This window comes from Panthera uncia, assembly GCF_023721935.1.
Source record: "Panthera uncia isolate 11264 chromosome E2 unlocalized genomic scaffold, Puncia_PCG_1.0 HiC_scaffold_20, whole genome shotgun sequence".
In the NCBI taxonomy this organism is placed as follows: domain Eukaryota; kingdom Metazoa; phylum Chordata; class Mammalia; order Carnivora; family Felidae; genus Panthera; species Panthera uncia.
This window is the reverse complement of record NW_026057589.1, coordinates 16,525,921-16,542,501: the sequence shown is the minus strand read 5'-3', so window position 1 is coordinate 16,542,501 and position 16,581 is coordinate 16,525,921. Positions and strand designations below refer to the sequence as shown.

The window sequence follows — 16,581 nt, the reverse complement described above, 5'->3', positions numbered from 1 at the left end:
TCTCATAGCACAGTGAAAACGCTCTCTCGGCCTGAACTCGAAACAGTCTCTTGACATTTCAGGGTCTAGTTTCTTGATCTCTAAACTAACGGGCGTGGCCTACATATCACCAAGGTTGTGGCAGGACTGTGGCCACCTGAGACTACCAAAGAAAGACTTACTTCATCCTACCAACCAGGTGCTCGCGGATCAGTTCTTCCAAAGTCATCTGCCGGCCTCCATTAGTTAACTAATATTATCCCTCTAGGTTATAATTAATAGTAGCAACTAGCCTGGGAAAACTTCAAGTAGTCGTGTAAGTGAAATCAATTAAATACCGAGGTGACACAGGGAATGAAAACTGTGGGAAATAAAGGGTTTGTTTTCTTCCCTCCCAGGCCCAAGAAGGATGTACTAATTGTTCCCTCGCTTGTCCCCCAAGCCACATACAAGTGAATTATAGCGCCACCTATCAGCAGCCTCCAGTACTCAGATGAGTTTAGACCTGTATTCCTGCACGTGCACATATATAAATGTAAACACACGTACACTTTTCAAGGTCAGATTCTTTCTTGTCTTAATGCCAAAAAACTATGTGACTTATATTCTGTTTATTTTTCAAATGCTGCACATAATTTAAGTAGACACATGTTGTATATGTGAGATAAACTAAATAAACGTTTAGCTCAAACAATGCTATATAAATGAAACAAAACAATCAGCTGACAGGGAAGGGGGAAGGGTAGAAAATAAATACTGAAATAGTCTGCAGACCAATTTCAACCAGAGCGAGCTGTGCTACCTTCCTCTCACAGGGGCGGGGGTGGGGGTGCCTCCTTAGTTTCCTCTTCTAGAAAAGGGGCCCTTTCCTGCGACCTCCAGCCTGGAGAGTCAAGAAAGTGGAAGGTGCTAAGTTCACGTTCCTCTTATACGTACCTTCCGTGAGCTTCATGAATGCTGTCAAACCAGAGAGTCTTATAGGAAGGGTTATTAAGAATTCCCAAAAGAAAGCTTAGCATTGGGGGGAAAAGCAACTGTGAATTAAAAAGAAGCAGAAGCAGAAGGAAGCAAGCAAGCAAGAAAGAAAGAGAAAAGAAAAGAAAAGAAGAAAGAGTTTTTCTATTTCCATCCACTAACTTCGATCGAATTCACCTTCGCCTGCTCAGGACAAGTGTGCAGGACATGAGGTGACATCTGCACGGTACAGCTCTGGACGCTAAGACCTGTAATTAGTCACTACTTTGAAAGAACCACATCTGGACTCAAAGAGAAAACTTTCTGCCATTTTATTCCAAGCGGCAAAATGGCATATTTGCAGGAGAGCCTGGTGTACCCCAGATAATTCTGCAGTGGAAGAGCTGTCATCAGACAACCAAAAAAGGCCAAGGAAAGGCCCTTAATGAGGACAGTGGTAACAAGATGAAGAAAAAGAAGGCGTGCGTGCGCACACACACACACACACACACTACCAGAGACCGTTACCAGTCAGTCTGAACACACGCCAACTCCCCTACGTGCGCGGCAGAATAAAACCGGAGGATGGGCACGTGTGGCATGGCATTTTGACACTGAATAAACCATCCTGCTGGTGGCATCGCTTAAGAAAATGCTTGTAGAAATTCTGCCAGCCCACAAGAGGATGCACATCGTCTCTGTTCACAGTGCAGGCGGCCCTTTATAAGGATGGTCGGTCAATGCTGAGTGGGCTAATTTGAGAGCTCCGTCATCAGATGGCATTGCAAATTTCATTACATATTTTAAATCACGTTAACATGGTTTATTAATGCTGGTGTTCACTGAAAGGCCACAGCTACTTAAATAATGAAGAGGCATGATAATTTTTATACATGTTATGGAAGTGACATGTGTGGCTACTCTTAATATTCCTTTCTTGGAACCTGTCTTACATCATTCGTGAAGTGTCATCACCAAAAACATAGATCAAGATGTTTCCGAGACACCACAGACTCACGGCGCTCATAGTTATTTATAGAGATAAACAACACACCTACCTGAAGGAAAAATACTTAAATTATGTTCACGATACTATCCTATCACCGGTACCCAATATCCCGGAGGCAAAAATGTAATGCCACTGTTTTAAAAAAGAAGAGACAGGATAATATTTTGTTAAGCACTAAACAAAACTTAAATGTCAGATATCTTCCTTTACTTGTTTACTGATGCATGCATGTACCTGTGAGCGTGTCAACAAATTCACCCACATAGGTATATATTCCCCCATGCATTTCCTGGCCACGTATCTCCCACGTTCGGTTAACACATCGAAAGTTGTTTCTCTTGCTTCTGCAAAATTTTATCTCCTGGCCCCTGATACTGCCTTTGTACAGGCTCAGAAAACCTTCAAAAGGCCAATTCTTTCAACCTATCTATTGGTCGCTAGGCTCAAAAGTCTCTTCTTCCCGACTCACTTTCTCACTGCCATAAAAATGGCCTCTCGAACGCCCAGACACAACCTGGAGCCAGCAGAGGCCATCGGGGGTAGGGATTTGGAGCTTGAGCAATTGAGTCCACGGGAAAGAGCTCGAATCTCCACTCTCCTGCTTTTTGTTATGTGGCCCTGAGCAGGGTATTCACCCTTCCCGGCTTCCTCCGCAACAACGACAGGAGACACCATTCTCAAAGACCCACAGCGAGAAATAGATCAGGTATATATACTAGCCCTGGAAGACAGCAACCACTCCATAAGTGTTAGGGTATTTTCGTATCATCCCCCTCATCATCACAGTCTTATCGCCGTCATCGTCAATATTAACGCAAGATCGTAAGATCCCACATCTTCAACCAGGTCCTCGGGGGGCCTTTGATTTGTTTTGTTTTGCTTTTTGGCCTTCACCTCCTGCATGACTCAGCACAAATCCTTCACTATAACACTGACCCTGTTTTGCTTTCAACTTAGAAATTTTATTCACCGTGAGCTTCTCGCACTGATTTTGACTTTTCTTAATATTGCATTAAAACACTGTTTATCTTGATCACGGAGGTTTTTTTTTTAGCGCATCCTTAATTTTGTCTCCAGAAGTGGCGCTGGCCCTACCACTGCTGCAAAGTCTACCTGAAACGTTCCCCTTTTCTCTATCCACCTGCTTCCCCTCCTACACATCCTTCAAGTCTCGGTAAAGAAAGGGGTCGTCTTCATTCTGCATTACTGGCTACTCTTACATCTGCCCCCAAAGGAGAAGAGCACTGTGTGTCCAGTGGTCCCCGTGTCTCCTCACACCAACATTCTTCATATATCGCTGCCCTGTTTAATGGAAGCACCCACAGGCCAAGGATTCTGACTTGCTCACTTTTGCATTTTCTCCCCCCTGCGGCAGCACAGGAGGGCACTCAATGAACATTTGTCAGATGGGAGAAGATCAAATAGTTTTAGAGCGGCAATTTTCAAAGGACAGATTGCGATATAGTGGGTGGTAAAACTGGGTCACAATCAGCACTTTTAAAAATGAAATACAATCAAGAAGAAAACAGCCGACACCACCACCCACAGTTAGAGAGCTGTTCCATAAAATGTTTGGTTCAGACACACACACGCACGCGCACACACACGCATGTAATACACAAAGATACACACACACGTATAAACGTGGGGATACATGCACTGGGTTGTGACATAAAAATCTGTCGTGGTAATCAAAAAAGGTTTGAGGGGCTCTGGGGTGGCGCAGTTGGTTAAGCATCCGATTTCGGCTCAGCTCACGATCTCACAGTCTGTGAGTTTGAGACCCGCATCGGGCTCTGTGCTGACAGCTCAGAACCTGAAACCTGCTTCAGATTCTCTGTCTCCCTCTCTTGCTGCCTCTCTGCCACTCACCCTCTCTCTGTCTCTATGTCTCTCTATCTCTGTCTCTCTCTCTCTCAAAAATAAACATTAAAACAAAACAAAACAAAAAACAGGTTTGAAAGACAATGTTCTGGAGCACCAACAGGACATGCTGACCCATCCTTTACAACCTGCCTGGCCACCACACAGTAAGGGCAAGCATTTAAAAATGATCCAGATGTTTGGAAGTCCGTAAAAGAAACAGAAAGCAACAGCCTCAGAGACCAATCCCGGATAACTGAGAAACCCTAGAATGTCGGAACAGACTTGCAGAGGAATTTCTTAGGTATTAGCTGCGAAATGAATACCAGTCGTTTATCAAATCAATAACATAGACTTCTGGATGAACTAACCATCACAAAGACTCACTGAAAAAAACTGCACGTGGTGAGACTGAGATGTGCCTGATCTAAAAGTGTGGTTTGGTGGGAATACCCGACGCAAAAATCTCATGAGACAAAAGCTGTAAAACTCGGCGTGTGCAAAAAGCAGATGATGACATCTTCGCTGTACAATGTATCTAGGGGTGTGGGGAAAGGTCCTGGTGAAAAGGAGTTTAGTAAAATAAAAAAATTTTTTAAAGCAACACCTTAAGTATCTGTATCAAGTTTAAAAAGCTGATCAAGGTATTTAATTGACTTAATGGAATTTATCCTGTATTAGACTCTCATGGGGAAAAAAATTGGTCATCATTAATATAATTCTGATTAAAATGTTTTATTCATAAATACGGAGTTAAAGAAAAAGTCTAGGGATCAAAAGAGCAGGCTGAAATAGTTGGTTTTATCTCCCCCTGCCCCCAAGCAGATTTTCTAAGTGTACGTGGCTATCTGCATGATATAATGAACCCATTTGTTGAGTACTTAGTGTCTACAAGTGTCCACATACACTGTGATTGATAGCTAGCTTTTGTTGTTTTTAGAAACCATCCTGAATGAACTGAATATGAGATAAATACATTTTTCACAAAGATATTTAAGATAAGAACAGCTGACTGAAAAATACTAATGGGCATAGGAGAAAGAGAATAATCAAGAAATAGAAAGAAAAAGATCAAAGAAGAAGTAAATGTATATCAGGTCCTTGAAGAACTGTGATTGCATGCATATACATGTGTGTACACACACGTGTGACTAGACACACACATATGTGACTAGAAGTCTTGCCGTCTGGGCAGCTGGTATACTCCTTGACAGAAAACAGTATCTAGCATCATATAAATCATATGAGGAAAAAAAAAGTGGAAGTAAAAGCGAAAGCTCCCCCCAAATTCCAAACGCAGGATGGTTTTATTAAAAGATACATTTTGTTGGGGCTCCTGGGTGGCACAGTGGGTTAAGTGTCCGACTTCGGCTCGGGTCATGGTCTCACGGTTGATGAGCTCAAGCCCCACTTCAGGCTCTGTGCTGACAGCTCAGAGCCTGGAACCTGCTTCTGATTCTGTGTCTCCCTCTCCCTCTGCCACTCCCCTGCTCACGTTCTATCTGTCTCTCTCTCTCTCTCTCTCTCTCTCTCAAAAATAAATAAACATTAAAAAAAAATTTTTTTTAAGTTCTGTTTGGTCAAAGGGTGTTGCATCATCTCTTCTGTTGAATGTGGACAATTCAGAAATATGCCCCAAAGGGCAGACCAAGATGAAGTGCTTTTGGCCTTGTATTATTAACAGATTTAATGTGATATGCCTGTACTTCAACCTACATCACTTTAGTAATTCATAGTTGATCTGCTTCCAAAGACAGATTTAAGGTGACCCAAAGAAAGAAAAGGCACAGAACAAGAGGAACACAATGTAGAGCCACTGAAAACCAGAGGAAGTTGATACGCTCACCATTAGCATTAATGTGGCTTGAAAAAGCATAGAATTGGATGAGCAGCTCCAGCAATACGCTACAATCTCATTACCAAGCAGAAGAGAAAACGGTAGGTGCTCAGGGGCTCTCCTTGGGATTCAGAGTTCAAGGGCATTCCTAACATGCACTGTGGTCCAGCTTCACGTGTTTTGGGGTCAAATAAGAGACAACATCCCTGACAGTAGCTTCTTGTGTGTCCTCAGAAATCAGTAAACCCCAAGAAAGTTCACATTAACAGGTAGGACACAAGAAAACCAGTATTTCTTGAGGGTCTCCTCTATGCCCCAGGGTTGTGATGACTTAATCCACAAACAACCCAAAGACGTGGAAACAATTTTCTCCATTCCAAAGAGAAAAAGAAAACCTGAGGTCCAGAGAGGTCATGTGATTTGCCCACTACAAGGAAGGGCTGAAGCTCAGAGCCCTGCGTCTTCAATGTCAAAGGCGTGGCCTTTGTGCTTACATTGTGATGCGTTTCTCTTCCACAAAATAGATGAACACGCTCTTCTCAGGTCCTACAGACCTTATACGGCTCGTAGCGAATGGCAGGAAATAAATGCGTGGACACATGGGAGGTGCTTAGAACAGGTGAGTCCTGATAAATCAGAGCAGTGGTTTTGTGGTTATTAGGTTTTTTTCCTCTAGATTCACAGAGCATACACTTATCCAGGGAAAACTCACAGCGAATCTCTCAAATACAAAGAATACATTTCAAATCTTAACGTTAGAGACTTAACAAGGCAGCGTGTCAGTGGTGCACATGGCAAAGGTAAGCTTTTTTTTGCTCTGGATGAGAAAGACCTCCACTCCGGGTTCAAATATGACTCCGACAGACCCTTGCGTCTGGCAGTGAGACAAAATGACACTGGAAGATGTGGCACGCAAGCTTAAGAGGAAAGCAAACCGCTACAGAGAACAGGCCCCTTCTGGGTCTGGGATATAGGAATTTGGTATGTTCCCCTACATTTCATCCACAAGGAACATGCTGGCTCATTCCTAATGGTTTTAACAGAGTGCACGAAGACAGAAGAAATCTATATTATTTTCATGACTGGATACATTCCAGAATCTAATTCTTTTGAAATACGTTGTAATTTTTTTTTCTTTTAAACATCTTCTTAATGCCTTCTTTATAGGAAATGTACTCAGAGTTAATGCTGAGATGTTAGGCCCACAAATTTCATTACGTGGTCATTTATAGGTATAGAGAGTCAACAAAGACACAAGTGACACATAACACACCCAAAAGCCAACAGGAGATGCTACGCTCTAAGAAGGAAAAACAGACTTATTGTATTCACCTGCCGAGGAATATTAAAATATCAAAAAAAAAAAATTTAAGTTCCCAGATTTTACAGTTTTTTTTTTTTTTTCTTTCTTCTGAAGAGTGAGAATACTAAGAAAACATTGTGCAGGTCTCAGTAGTTGATATACAGTATTTTTTTTGGATCTGGCAAATATACTTTTTATAACTTTTCTGTGAAAGGAGGGACCTTCTAGCTCAGATTACTTGGACACTCTTACTGTTTATTCTTCCCTTTTTTGAGCAGTCAGAAGAGATTTCTCTCAGTACTTCAAATAAATAACATATCCAGCTGAACAAACACCATACATTCCCGTGGATTACTTTGGCTTCTTAAAGAATATTTCACTTTCTTTTTTTTTTTCAAAATGTAAATGATTAAAGAGACCCCATCCTATGAAACTTGGAGATGAAATGTCTCAAGCAGTGTAGAAGGCAGTATGTGGCGAAACAAAAGCCCCATCTCAGTAAAAAAAAAAGAAAAAAAAGCATGATATTTCACAGGGGAATATTAGAATATTACTAAGTAAGATATTTTACTTATTATACTTTCTAAAGGAGAGGTTTTATAACATGAACACATTCAAAATCAATCTCTACAATATTTTCTGAAAACAGCAAAATGAAAGTGTTTCTTCCCCTTATATTGCTGCTGAAAAAAAAAAATAATAAACCCCAAAACTGAAACAACAAATCCTAGAGACTATACATAGACTGCAACAAGAATAATATTCTACGTGGACTTTGAAATGCTTGCTGAATTTTATCTAGCTTTATGGCTTTAAAAAAAAAAAAAAAGTCCAAGTTCTCTGGCCAATTTTTGAAACTTGAATCAAAACTCGGCAACACACGTTTCTTTAGGAAGAAAATTTGGGCCATCGATTAACATGACCCCCTCTACTAAAGAAGCAAGAAAATAAATACTTGACTTTCGGAAACATAATCCACACGTTTCTTTATTTTTTCCATAAGCTCTCTTATTAAAAGACTAAATCTTATCTCCCACCGTGAGGCAGAAATGCATAAATATATAAAAAACAAAGTGGGGGCATCTGGTACCTCTTGCAGCCCAGAAAGAGGGAAGAACACAAGAACTAGAAAGGACCCGAGCAGAACATCAAGGCAGACAGAAGCGTGTCAGTCAGGACTGCCATGGCGCGAGGCCAGGACATATCGAAGCCTGGAAGCAAATCTGTCACCAAAAGGCACTGGAAAAAACCAACGAAACTGGACTTGTAAAGTGTGACAGCCTCACAGTGCTCCCTGCCTCCCGGTCTCCACGCCACAGTGAAATCCTCTCTCTGTGAATGCGGGTCCCACCCAGGGACTTGCTTCTAACAAACAGAAGGGCCAAAGTAGTGAGGTGTCACTTTTGCGGTAAGGTTGCGAAGGACTGTGACTTCCACGCTGAGAGACTGTTTCCTCCTCGGCTTCCGCACTCTGATGAAACAAGCCACCACGGTGGGGAGGCCTGGGCAGCAAGGAAGGGAGAAAGAGGCGTCCAGAGCATGGCCAGGGAGGAACCAGAGAGCCCCCAGTCTACTGGGCCACAGGGAGCTGAATCCTGCGAACCAGCACGGGACCCTGGAAGTGGACCCCTCTCCAGCTGAGCCTTGAGACGGTTTCAATCTGGCTCACCCAGTAAGTGTGGTCTGGGAGCCGACCCGGAAGCAGGCAGCCCCGTGAAGCCATGCCCGGGGTTCCAAACCCACAGAAACCAGGACGGAAGTAGATGGGGTGTCATATGTATAAAAGTGCACAGGCTGAAAACAGGTGCTTGTGGGGGGAAAAAATCACCTACACTAGGTCAGCTTATACCCAGATTCAAACCTCGCGTCCCTGCACTGTGCTTTACTCAGCTCTGGGGAGTCTAGGTAGGTCCGCGTTTCTGACGGTCTCACCTCGGGTTCATGACAATGAAGTGAGACACAGTTAGCTTTCCCGCGAGTCTGGACCTGTGGGGTCTTCTGGGCCGGTCATTCCCAAGTGCAGGCCCAGGACTTTCAAGAACAACACAGCAGTGACACCATCAGGAGTTTTCCTGAAGTCAAACGTCGTCCACTGCGAGGTCTGCTTTTGGGTCCACAAGTCGGGTCCTGTTTATACTTTTTGGCGTTAAAATACCCATTCCTTAAAAAACGGTGCTGAAAGTCAATGGTGGTGGGTTTGTTTTTCATGTTTTCGGGATAAAAAGGTACGAACCTACATTAGTATCCCTTTCTTACTTCCTTTCAGATTATACCCATTCTCTAAAATCCGTAAGCCACATAAGCCACGGGACTAATTTGACTAATCTGGTCAACTGATTCATTTTACAGATGACACAACTGAGGCGCAGAGAGGGCAAATGATGTGCTCAGAGACACACGATTGTTTGATGACAGCAAACTCTAAGATGCCATTAAGTGAGACAAGGCACATAAAGATGTAAGACCAGGAGCCTGGAGCCTGGCCCCGAGTACCTTTGCATGTGACACGACCACCGGAACTGATTTTCTTAGTGTCTCAAGAAGGGGCGGGGGCGGGTGTGGGTTTCAGTTTCTCTACAACTCAGAACACGGGATCTGAGTTCTTTTTACTGCTGCCAAAAACGCACATGAACCGCCCCCCTCCCAAGGAACAATCAGCGCGTCCGGTGAGTGACACAAAAATCAACGTCCACAGAGGACACGTGGCAGAAGTGCTGTCACGGGGCCACGCAAGCTCCTGGCGTCTGTCTCATCGTGCTGGCCTCCGACGTCTACGTTGCACTGCAGCCAAAACCCGCTGGAAAAAAGCATGAAATTGGAGAAAAGGAAACCGAGAGGGGAGGATCAAAGGCGGCACCACGGACTTAAAAGCAATAAAAGGGCTAGCGAGGGAGCGGGGATGAGGCCACGCGTTACCAAAATGCCGGCAGGGGTGCAGAAGAAAGGGAGGCGAGGAAGATAAAGCTAGGGGAATTTCAAATCTTGGCTAAATGTTCATTAAATAATTTGTCACACATATTAAGGCCAGATCGTCACTTCTCCCCCCCCTCTGGAGTCCTCATTCGGGAACAAAGGCCTAACCAGACTTGAAATGCTGAAAAGCCAGGCGGAGAAGATGCCAGGAAGAGAGGCTGTGGCCTCACAGAGCCACGCGTACTTCCCTTGTCTTTGTCTTCACCAAGAAAGGGCTGATCTTCCCTCAAAGCTAAGTGTGTGGTTGGTGGCTTCAAACAGGCAGCCGGGAGGGCTTGAGATACGCACCACGGAAACCCGTCAAGTCCCGGCGGCCATTCTGCGTGTTCCTCGGGCTGGTGGGTGGTGTTTCTGTGCTCAGGGCTCGCGGGGGTATGAGACCTTCAGGAACAGACCCAGAGCCGTCACTGGGAGGACAGGCATCGACTCGAGGGGAAGGGAAGTGACCCGTCACTCGCCCGAAGACATGATTATGACAACAATGATAAATATTTATTGAGCATCTAGCATGTTCTGTGTCGTCCTGCTCATCAGTTCTCAATGCGTGTCAGTTGTAACAGTGATACCACTTAGTGTTTGTTGAGCATCGAGCACATTCTAGATGCAGCGTATTCCTAAGCTCCTTCAATCCTCAACAAGAACCCCTGAGGTAGGTCGAACGTTCCAGTTCATGAATCTCAATCAGCTTAGAAAATGTGCCCAAGAGGTAAGGTGGGAGGGAGAGCCAGGGTCTCACCCAGCTTTACAGCCTGTCTTCCCCACGCCTTCCGGTTCTCTCCTTAGGGTTTCCCTCCACACACACCCCTCTGACAGACCCCTTATCCGGCACTTGGCCGGGAGAGTGGGGGGCCTGGGTTCTGGTCCCAGCTCTCCTGCGTACTAGCTGTGGGATGCAGGCCGGCCCCCCTAGCCTCATCCGCTTCTCTATCTGCACATGGTGAACTGCGGTGCTCTGCCCTCCACAGATAGAGTAATGATAAGGAATGCCTTAATGACTGTCATTCATTAAGCACCTAATCGTCTTTCATTTATTCATTTACAAATATTTACTGAGCATTTACTTTATGGACCAGGGATACAGTGGTGTGAATGCAAAAACAGCACTTTCAAGAGAGGGAGAGAAAGGCATTAAACACAGAACAGCACAGATTATTTTTCTAAATTGTGTTTGTTTCCAGTGATCTCTAGGAGAATTTCTGGGCGTCCTTCATTCGTTCATTCGGCACATGTTTACGGAGGACTACTGTGTGTCAGACAGTATTCTGAGAACCAGCCCTTAGGAGGGCACAGAAAGGGAGTCTTGACCACATTCTGATCTAATGCTTCCTTGGGCTGTGATGTTTGGATTGAGCTTTGAAGGACGAGTAGAAAGTAACTACACCTGGAGGAAAGGGAGGGTTTTAGACTAAAGGAAGTATGCTTCAGCATCCTCGAGAAAGAAGGAGAATGAGCTCCAATGAGATTGAGGTAAAGCTCGCCGCATAGAAGGGGACCGGACAAGGCCATGCTCCTTTCATTCAATTCTCACGTGCTTTCACGGTGACCCCCTAAGAAAGACAGGATTCCCACCTGACAGAGGAGAAAAACTATAGGCACACTCATTCACCAGAGCCTGCTCCAAAGCCATCGTGCCATCCATTTTCTCTGCCACCAATCTCACCTCCAACCCTAGAGACACAAAATGCCAGAAATGCACTTTCCCAGCCTCCCTTGCACCACGGCTATGGACAAGCGATTCTGAACCCTGGCCAGTGGGAGCTGAAGCAAAGCGCTCCAGAAGACAGTTCTGAGATGGAATGCTCGGAGATGGAATGCTCTCTTCCTTGATAAAGAAGGGAGGTATGCAAGGAGGAGTCCCATCCCTCCCATTGTGCCTTCAGACCTCATCACGTAGGATGCAATGGTTGCTGCTACTGGAGCCATCTTATAAGCAGGAGGGAAAAGCTAACACAAGCACAAAGAAGCTGCCTAAAAGTAGCCAAACACACCCCTAACAGCCCCTGGATTTCGGGATACATGAGAAAAACAAACCAATATTATTCCAAAGACTTTTAATTGGGCAGTATTAACTCACAGCCCAAAACATGAACACTGATGTAGAATGTGAACCTCACAAAGGATGCATCATTTCAAAGTTATATAATCACAAGAGGTGGAAACGTTGAGTTTTGAATACCGTCCTGATGGTTCTAAATGCTTTGCTCCTTTTCGCTCTACCATATCCCTTGGGCTGTACCTTGAGCAAACACTGTTAACTTTCGAGCTCTGGACGGAATCAGAGGTGACTAATAAAACCAATGCCAATGATAATCCTGGAAAGCAAGCACAACGTGTGAGATAGCGGCTATGTGACCTCAGCAGGAAGAGCACTGCCAACAGGTCCTCCTGTGGGGTTCTGCAGGAAAGGTCAAGTGTGGCCCAGCCACGGCGGGGTCGTAGGAGTCTAGTTTTCTAACATATCTGGACTGGCAAAGGCAAAGCAGCCAGAGAACTCAACCCTCACTCGGGAGTCCCCCAGCATTTACATTAGTGAGGAATATTCTGAAATTTCTACTTTGAAAACTCTATCTCCTCCTCCCAGCCCAGAAAAAGGCCCTTGCCTTCTCCTCCAATGCACGGGTAAAGATTCCAACGGGGCTTTGTCCTTGATAATATCTGGAGTGTAGTCAGCTGCAGGTATTTAAAAGTGGGGGGAGGGGGGAGGAGAAGTATTTTTCTAAAACACTAATTTAAAGAACAAATCAACATCTATTATCTCCTTCATTATGTTTTAAATTATACAACTATAAATCACCCTGCGGCGGGTCGTTCAAGGGCAGAATTACCCAGCTTGGCTTTCGCGAAGGTTAGAAGAATGGCATCTTGTGCTTTTTCTAGTTATAATTTATAACTTTGCAACAGGACCGGTGGTGCAGATCCATCCATTAGCGGGGTGGCCGCACATCTGTTAAAACTCAGCCCAATGACTGCCTCTACACGGCCACAGGAAACGTAACTCAATCATTCCAGAAGTTCGACAAACTCGAGCCATTTTTTAATGTAAAATGATTTGAAAACGCAGCTCCCTAAAACATCTGCTAAGCTCCTGCTACCCTAACACATGATATTCTTTCTACCGTTACCTGCCAACATAAATATTTGGTCACACAAAACACCCTCAGAGGCACGTGACAGAGCTCAGCTTCAAATTTACATACCGATCCGCAAAGGGCTGGCTTGGACCTAGGAACTCGAGCTAATGCGTTGTTTACCAGAACTGAAAGTTTACGTGGGGCAAAAAAAGCAAAAGCAAAAAAAAAAAAAAAAAAAAAAAAAAAAAGGCCGAGGGTTAAGTTCATGAAGGTACTTACTCTCAAGCATTTTAAAAAGGAAACAATAACGGCACGAGGAGATCTACACAGTGGGGACGCTGTGGTGCATCAGACAAGGCAAATGTACTTGGGAGGAGCCGGTGAAGGGTCTCAAGGCAACGTGGGTGAGTTCTCTGTGTTCCTTGACTACCAGGGAGGATAATCATTCTAGCATTGTGTGGAACCGTTGTGAGGAATTAAAGCATCACAGGGTCTGGACTAAGGTGCAAAGTCACATCCTACCTCGGGGCACAGCAGGAGTCTAAAGTCACCAAGTGGCAACGATTGCCAATAGCCAAAATTGGAAATCTCTTCTATCACCCAATAATACAATAGGCCTGGTTTTGTGAATTAAGTTTCTTGGAGAAATACCAAGGTATGAGCACTTTATATATCCTTACAGTATATATTCATGCACACATATGCAAAATACAATTTTAGAGTATTTTAATTGCATAAAAGAAAGCTAGGGAGCACAGTAGGAGTCTAAAGTCACCAAGTGGCAACGACTGCCAATAGCCAAAATTGGAAATCTCTTCTATCACCCAATAATCCAATAGGCCTGGTTTTGTGAATTAAGTTCCTTGGAGAAATACCAAGGTATGAGCACTTTATATATCCTTACAGTATATATTCATGCACACATATGCAAAATACAATTTTAGAGTATGTTAATTGCATAAAAGAAAGCTAGGGAGACAAGAAAATAATGTATAACATAGCCATGGTGGATGTGACTTCATTATCAAAAAGCTCCCACCAAGCTTTAAGATGTTTCAAGAGGAACTAGAGTCCTGCATATTTTTTAAACAATATTTTAAAACAATCCTATTCCCCGGACGCCTGGCTTGTTCAATAGGAAGAGCATGTGACTCTTGATTTGGGGGTTGTGAGTTCAAGCCCCACAATGGGTGTAAAGATTACTTAAAAAAAATCCTATTCCCATTGGTATGAGTTATTTTTATTTTTACACAAGTTGGAGGGAAAGGAAACAAACGCTTCCCCCACAGACTCCTCAAACACTTGTCCTACCTTCCAGACCTCAAGGGGACGCGGTGCCAAAGACACAGCCTTACCAGTAGGGGTCGCTGTGCTGAGATTAATCCCTATGAGTTTCTCATTAGTGATTATTATACTGCAGGCAGCCAAAATGGAAAAATTAATTAATTTCAAAGTGATAATGCATTTACAGCAACAATTAGAAATGTATAACTGTAAAAGGGCAACATTTAAAAGACAGATTACATTTAATAAAGTTGCACAAGAACATCCAATTGTAAAATTACTGATCTGCAACAATATTCCTTAAAGAGGCACTTAAAATAGCCTGACTCCATGAAGGGTGACCTAATTACTGTAACTAAAATCACCGTAGTCACAGCAAGTCACAGCAAATAAAAAAGGGACGTTGATATTAGAATACTGCTGTTTAATACTTAAGGGAGCCAGCTACGGTGGAGAAGCAAAGGCAGGGCTTCCGAGCACAAGGGTGGGCTGTGCTCCTCCATTCCGTGACCTTGGGCAATGCGATGGGTGACCCAGCAACACTCATGTCAAAAGGAGACACTGTTGGAGTGACACGCAGACACATCAGTGCAGCACAAACGGCCCCCTGGCGATGAGGACGCTGCATTTATGCTAAGCTTCTTCGTGGGCATTGAGGAATCCAGCTTTCACAGGGGGTGACGATGGGGATGCGACTATGTGGCTTATGTCCAAAAATAAATGTGTGTTGAAAAAGGGAGAAGGACACTCCGCATCCACAAAAAAAATGTCTTCTCATGACGGAAGTAGCGTCAAGCCACGTACGGGAGGATAAAACACAAGGTGACCTTTCCAGTGAGCCTGGTCTGTCCTGCCAGTGACATAGCCCCATCATGCTGATATCTCTCCCGCATACACACAGTCCACACACACACACAGTCCACATACACACAGTCCTAAATGTCTATGTTGTGAAGAAGCAACTGTCTGTGACTTTGACAAATTCATTCCCATTCCACGTCTTTATAAACCTAGCCAGGGAACTCTGATGGCCAAGAATACCACCGGACACCTAAATATATCAAAACACGATTAGAAAAAAGAATGTCCTAAAAATCTAAACCTACATACATATTTCATAGTCTTTATCATCTATATGCTTATCCAAAAAAGTGCATCATGGCATAGAAAAGATGCTGTTTTTCAGTTACTGGGGGCCCAGAACATGGAAAGTTCATTCTACTGTGGCTCCTGGGAGACCAGATGTACGTGTCGGAGGCCAGACTCTCTTCATCTGGACACCCTTCCCACTTTGCCAATTGCCTTCTCCTTGGGCCTCGAGGGACAGAGACAGAGGTCCACCCAACTACCACCAGCAGACTCCGGTCTACAGACTCCTTTAGTTCTGTAATCTTTATATGCAACGCAAACAATGACGCTTCGGAAAATAATCCTCTCCGGAGGTAATGTAAACAATAACAACCATCATACTACATACCTACTATACACAGACACCATGCGAGGCACATTATTTAACCGTGCTTTCCAATCTTGCAGCGACGTAAATCTAAATCAATTAAGGTAAAGTCCAATGAAAAATTCAGCCTCTCGGTTGTATTTAGCCACTTTCCAAGGACTCCAGAGCCACATACGGCAGGTGGCTACCACAGTGCACAGTCAGATCAAAGTCACCACAGAAATTCCATACCCAATGTTATAAATGTCATACCCATCAGGGTCAATCCCCACAACAACCCGTATTGCCGTTTTAAGCGTGAGGAATCAGGCTCAGAGTGGTTGGGTATCTGACCCACGGTTAAGTGGGAATGGCTGCTGGAGAAGAAGGCAGACTATTCAGAGGCCACATGCTCATTTTCCCAGGATAATGAATTCACCTTGTGATACTCTCAGAAGCCAAAACGTGTTTGGACCTTTCTGAGGATTAGAGGTTAAGTCGGTTAACTGGAATAGTATCTGCATGCACTAATTTCAAGCGTTTTTAAAGGCCCATGGTTTAGAAAAAAAATACCATACCAAATATACTGTGCAAAATGTGCATTGCTCATTTAAAAGACTTCCTGTTGAAACGTTTTCATGGAAGAAGTTTCTAGATACGGCAGTTATACGACCATCGAAAATGTAAAAACTTCCTATTTACCTTTGTGAACGCTTCCGAATCTAACCACAGAAGTGTGATTCATCCAAAAGGACTCACCTTTGGGGAAGTAAAGAATAAAAGGCACTTGGGACCGAAAAAAGTTGTCCAGGTGAGGTTCACATCCATTAAAAGAAGAATTTAGAACATCAATTATAGATTCCCAGCTGAAAC

The 16,581-nt window shown here is 43.9% G+C and overlaps 1 protein-coding gene and 1 long non-coding RNA gene across 2 annotated transcripts in view; one reads left to right on the top strand and one right to left on the bottom strand.

Moving 5' to 3' along the window:
- Window positions 1–16,581, bottom strand: part of WWOX (WW domain containing oxidoreductase) — a 982,315-nt gene that overhangs the window by 662,432 nt on the left and 303,302 nt on the right. The window lies entirely within an intron of this gene.
- On the top strand, window positions 8,386–15,223 carry LOC125916334 (uncharacterized). The gene is made up of 2 exons (XR_007455874.1): window positions 8,386–8,617; window positions 9,295–15,223. It is a non-coding gene; the product is annotated as an uncharacterized LOC125916334 (long non-coding RNA).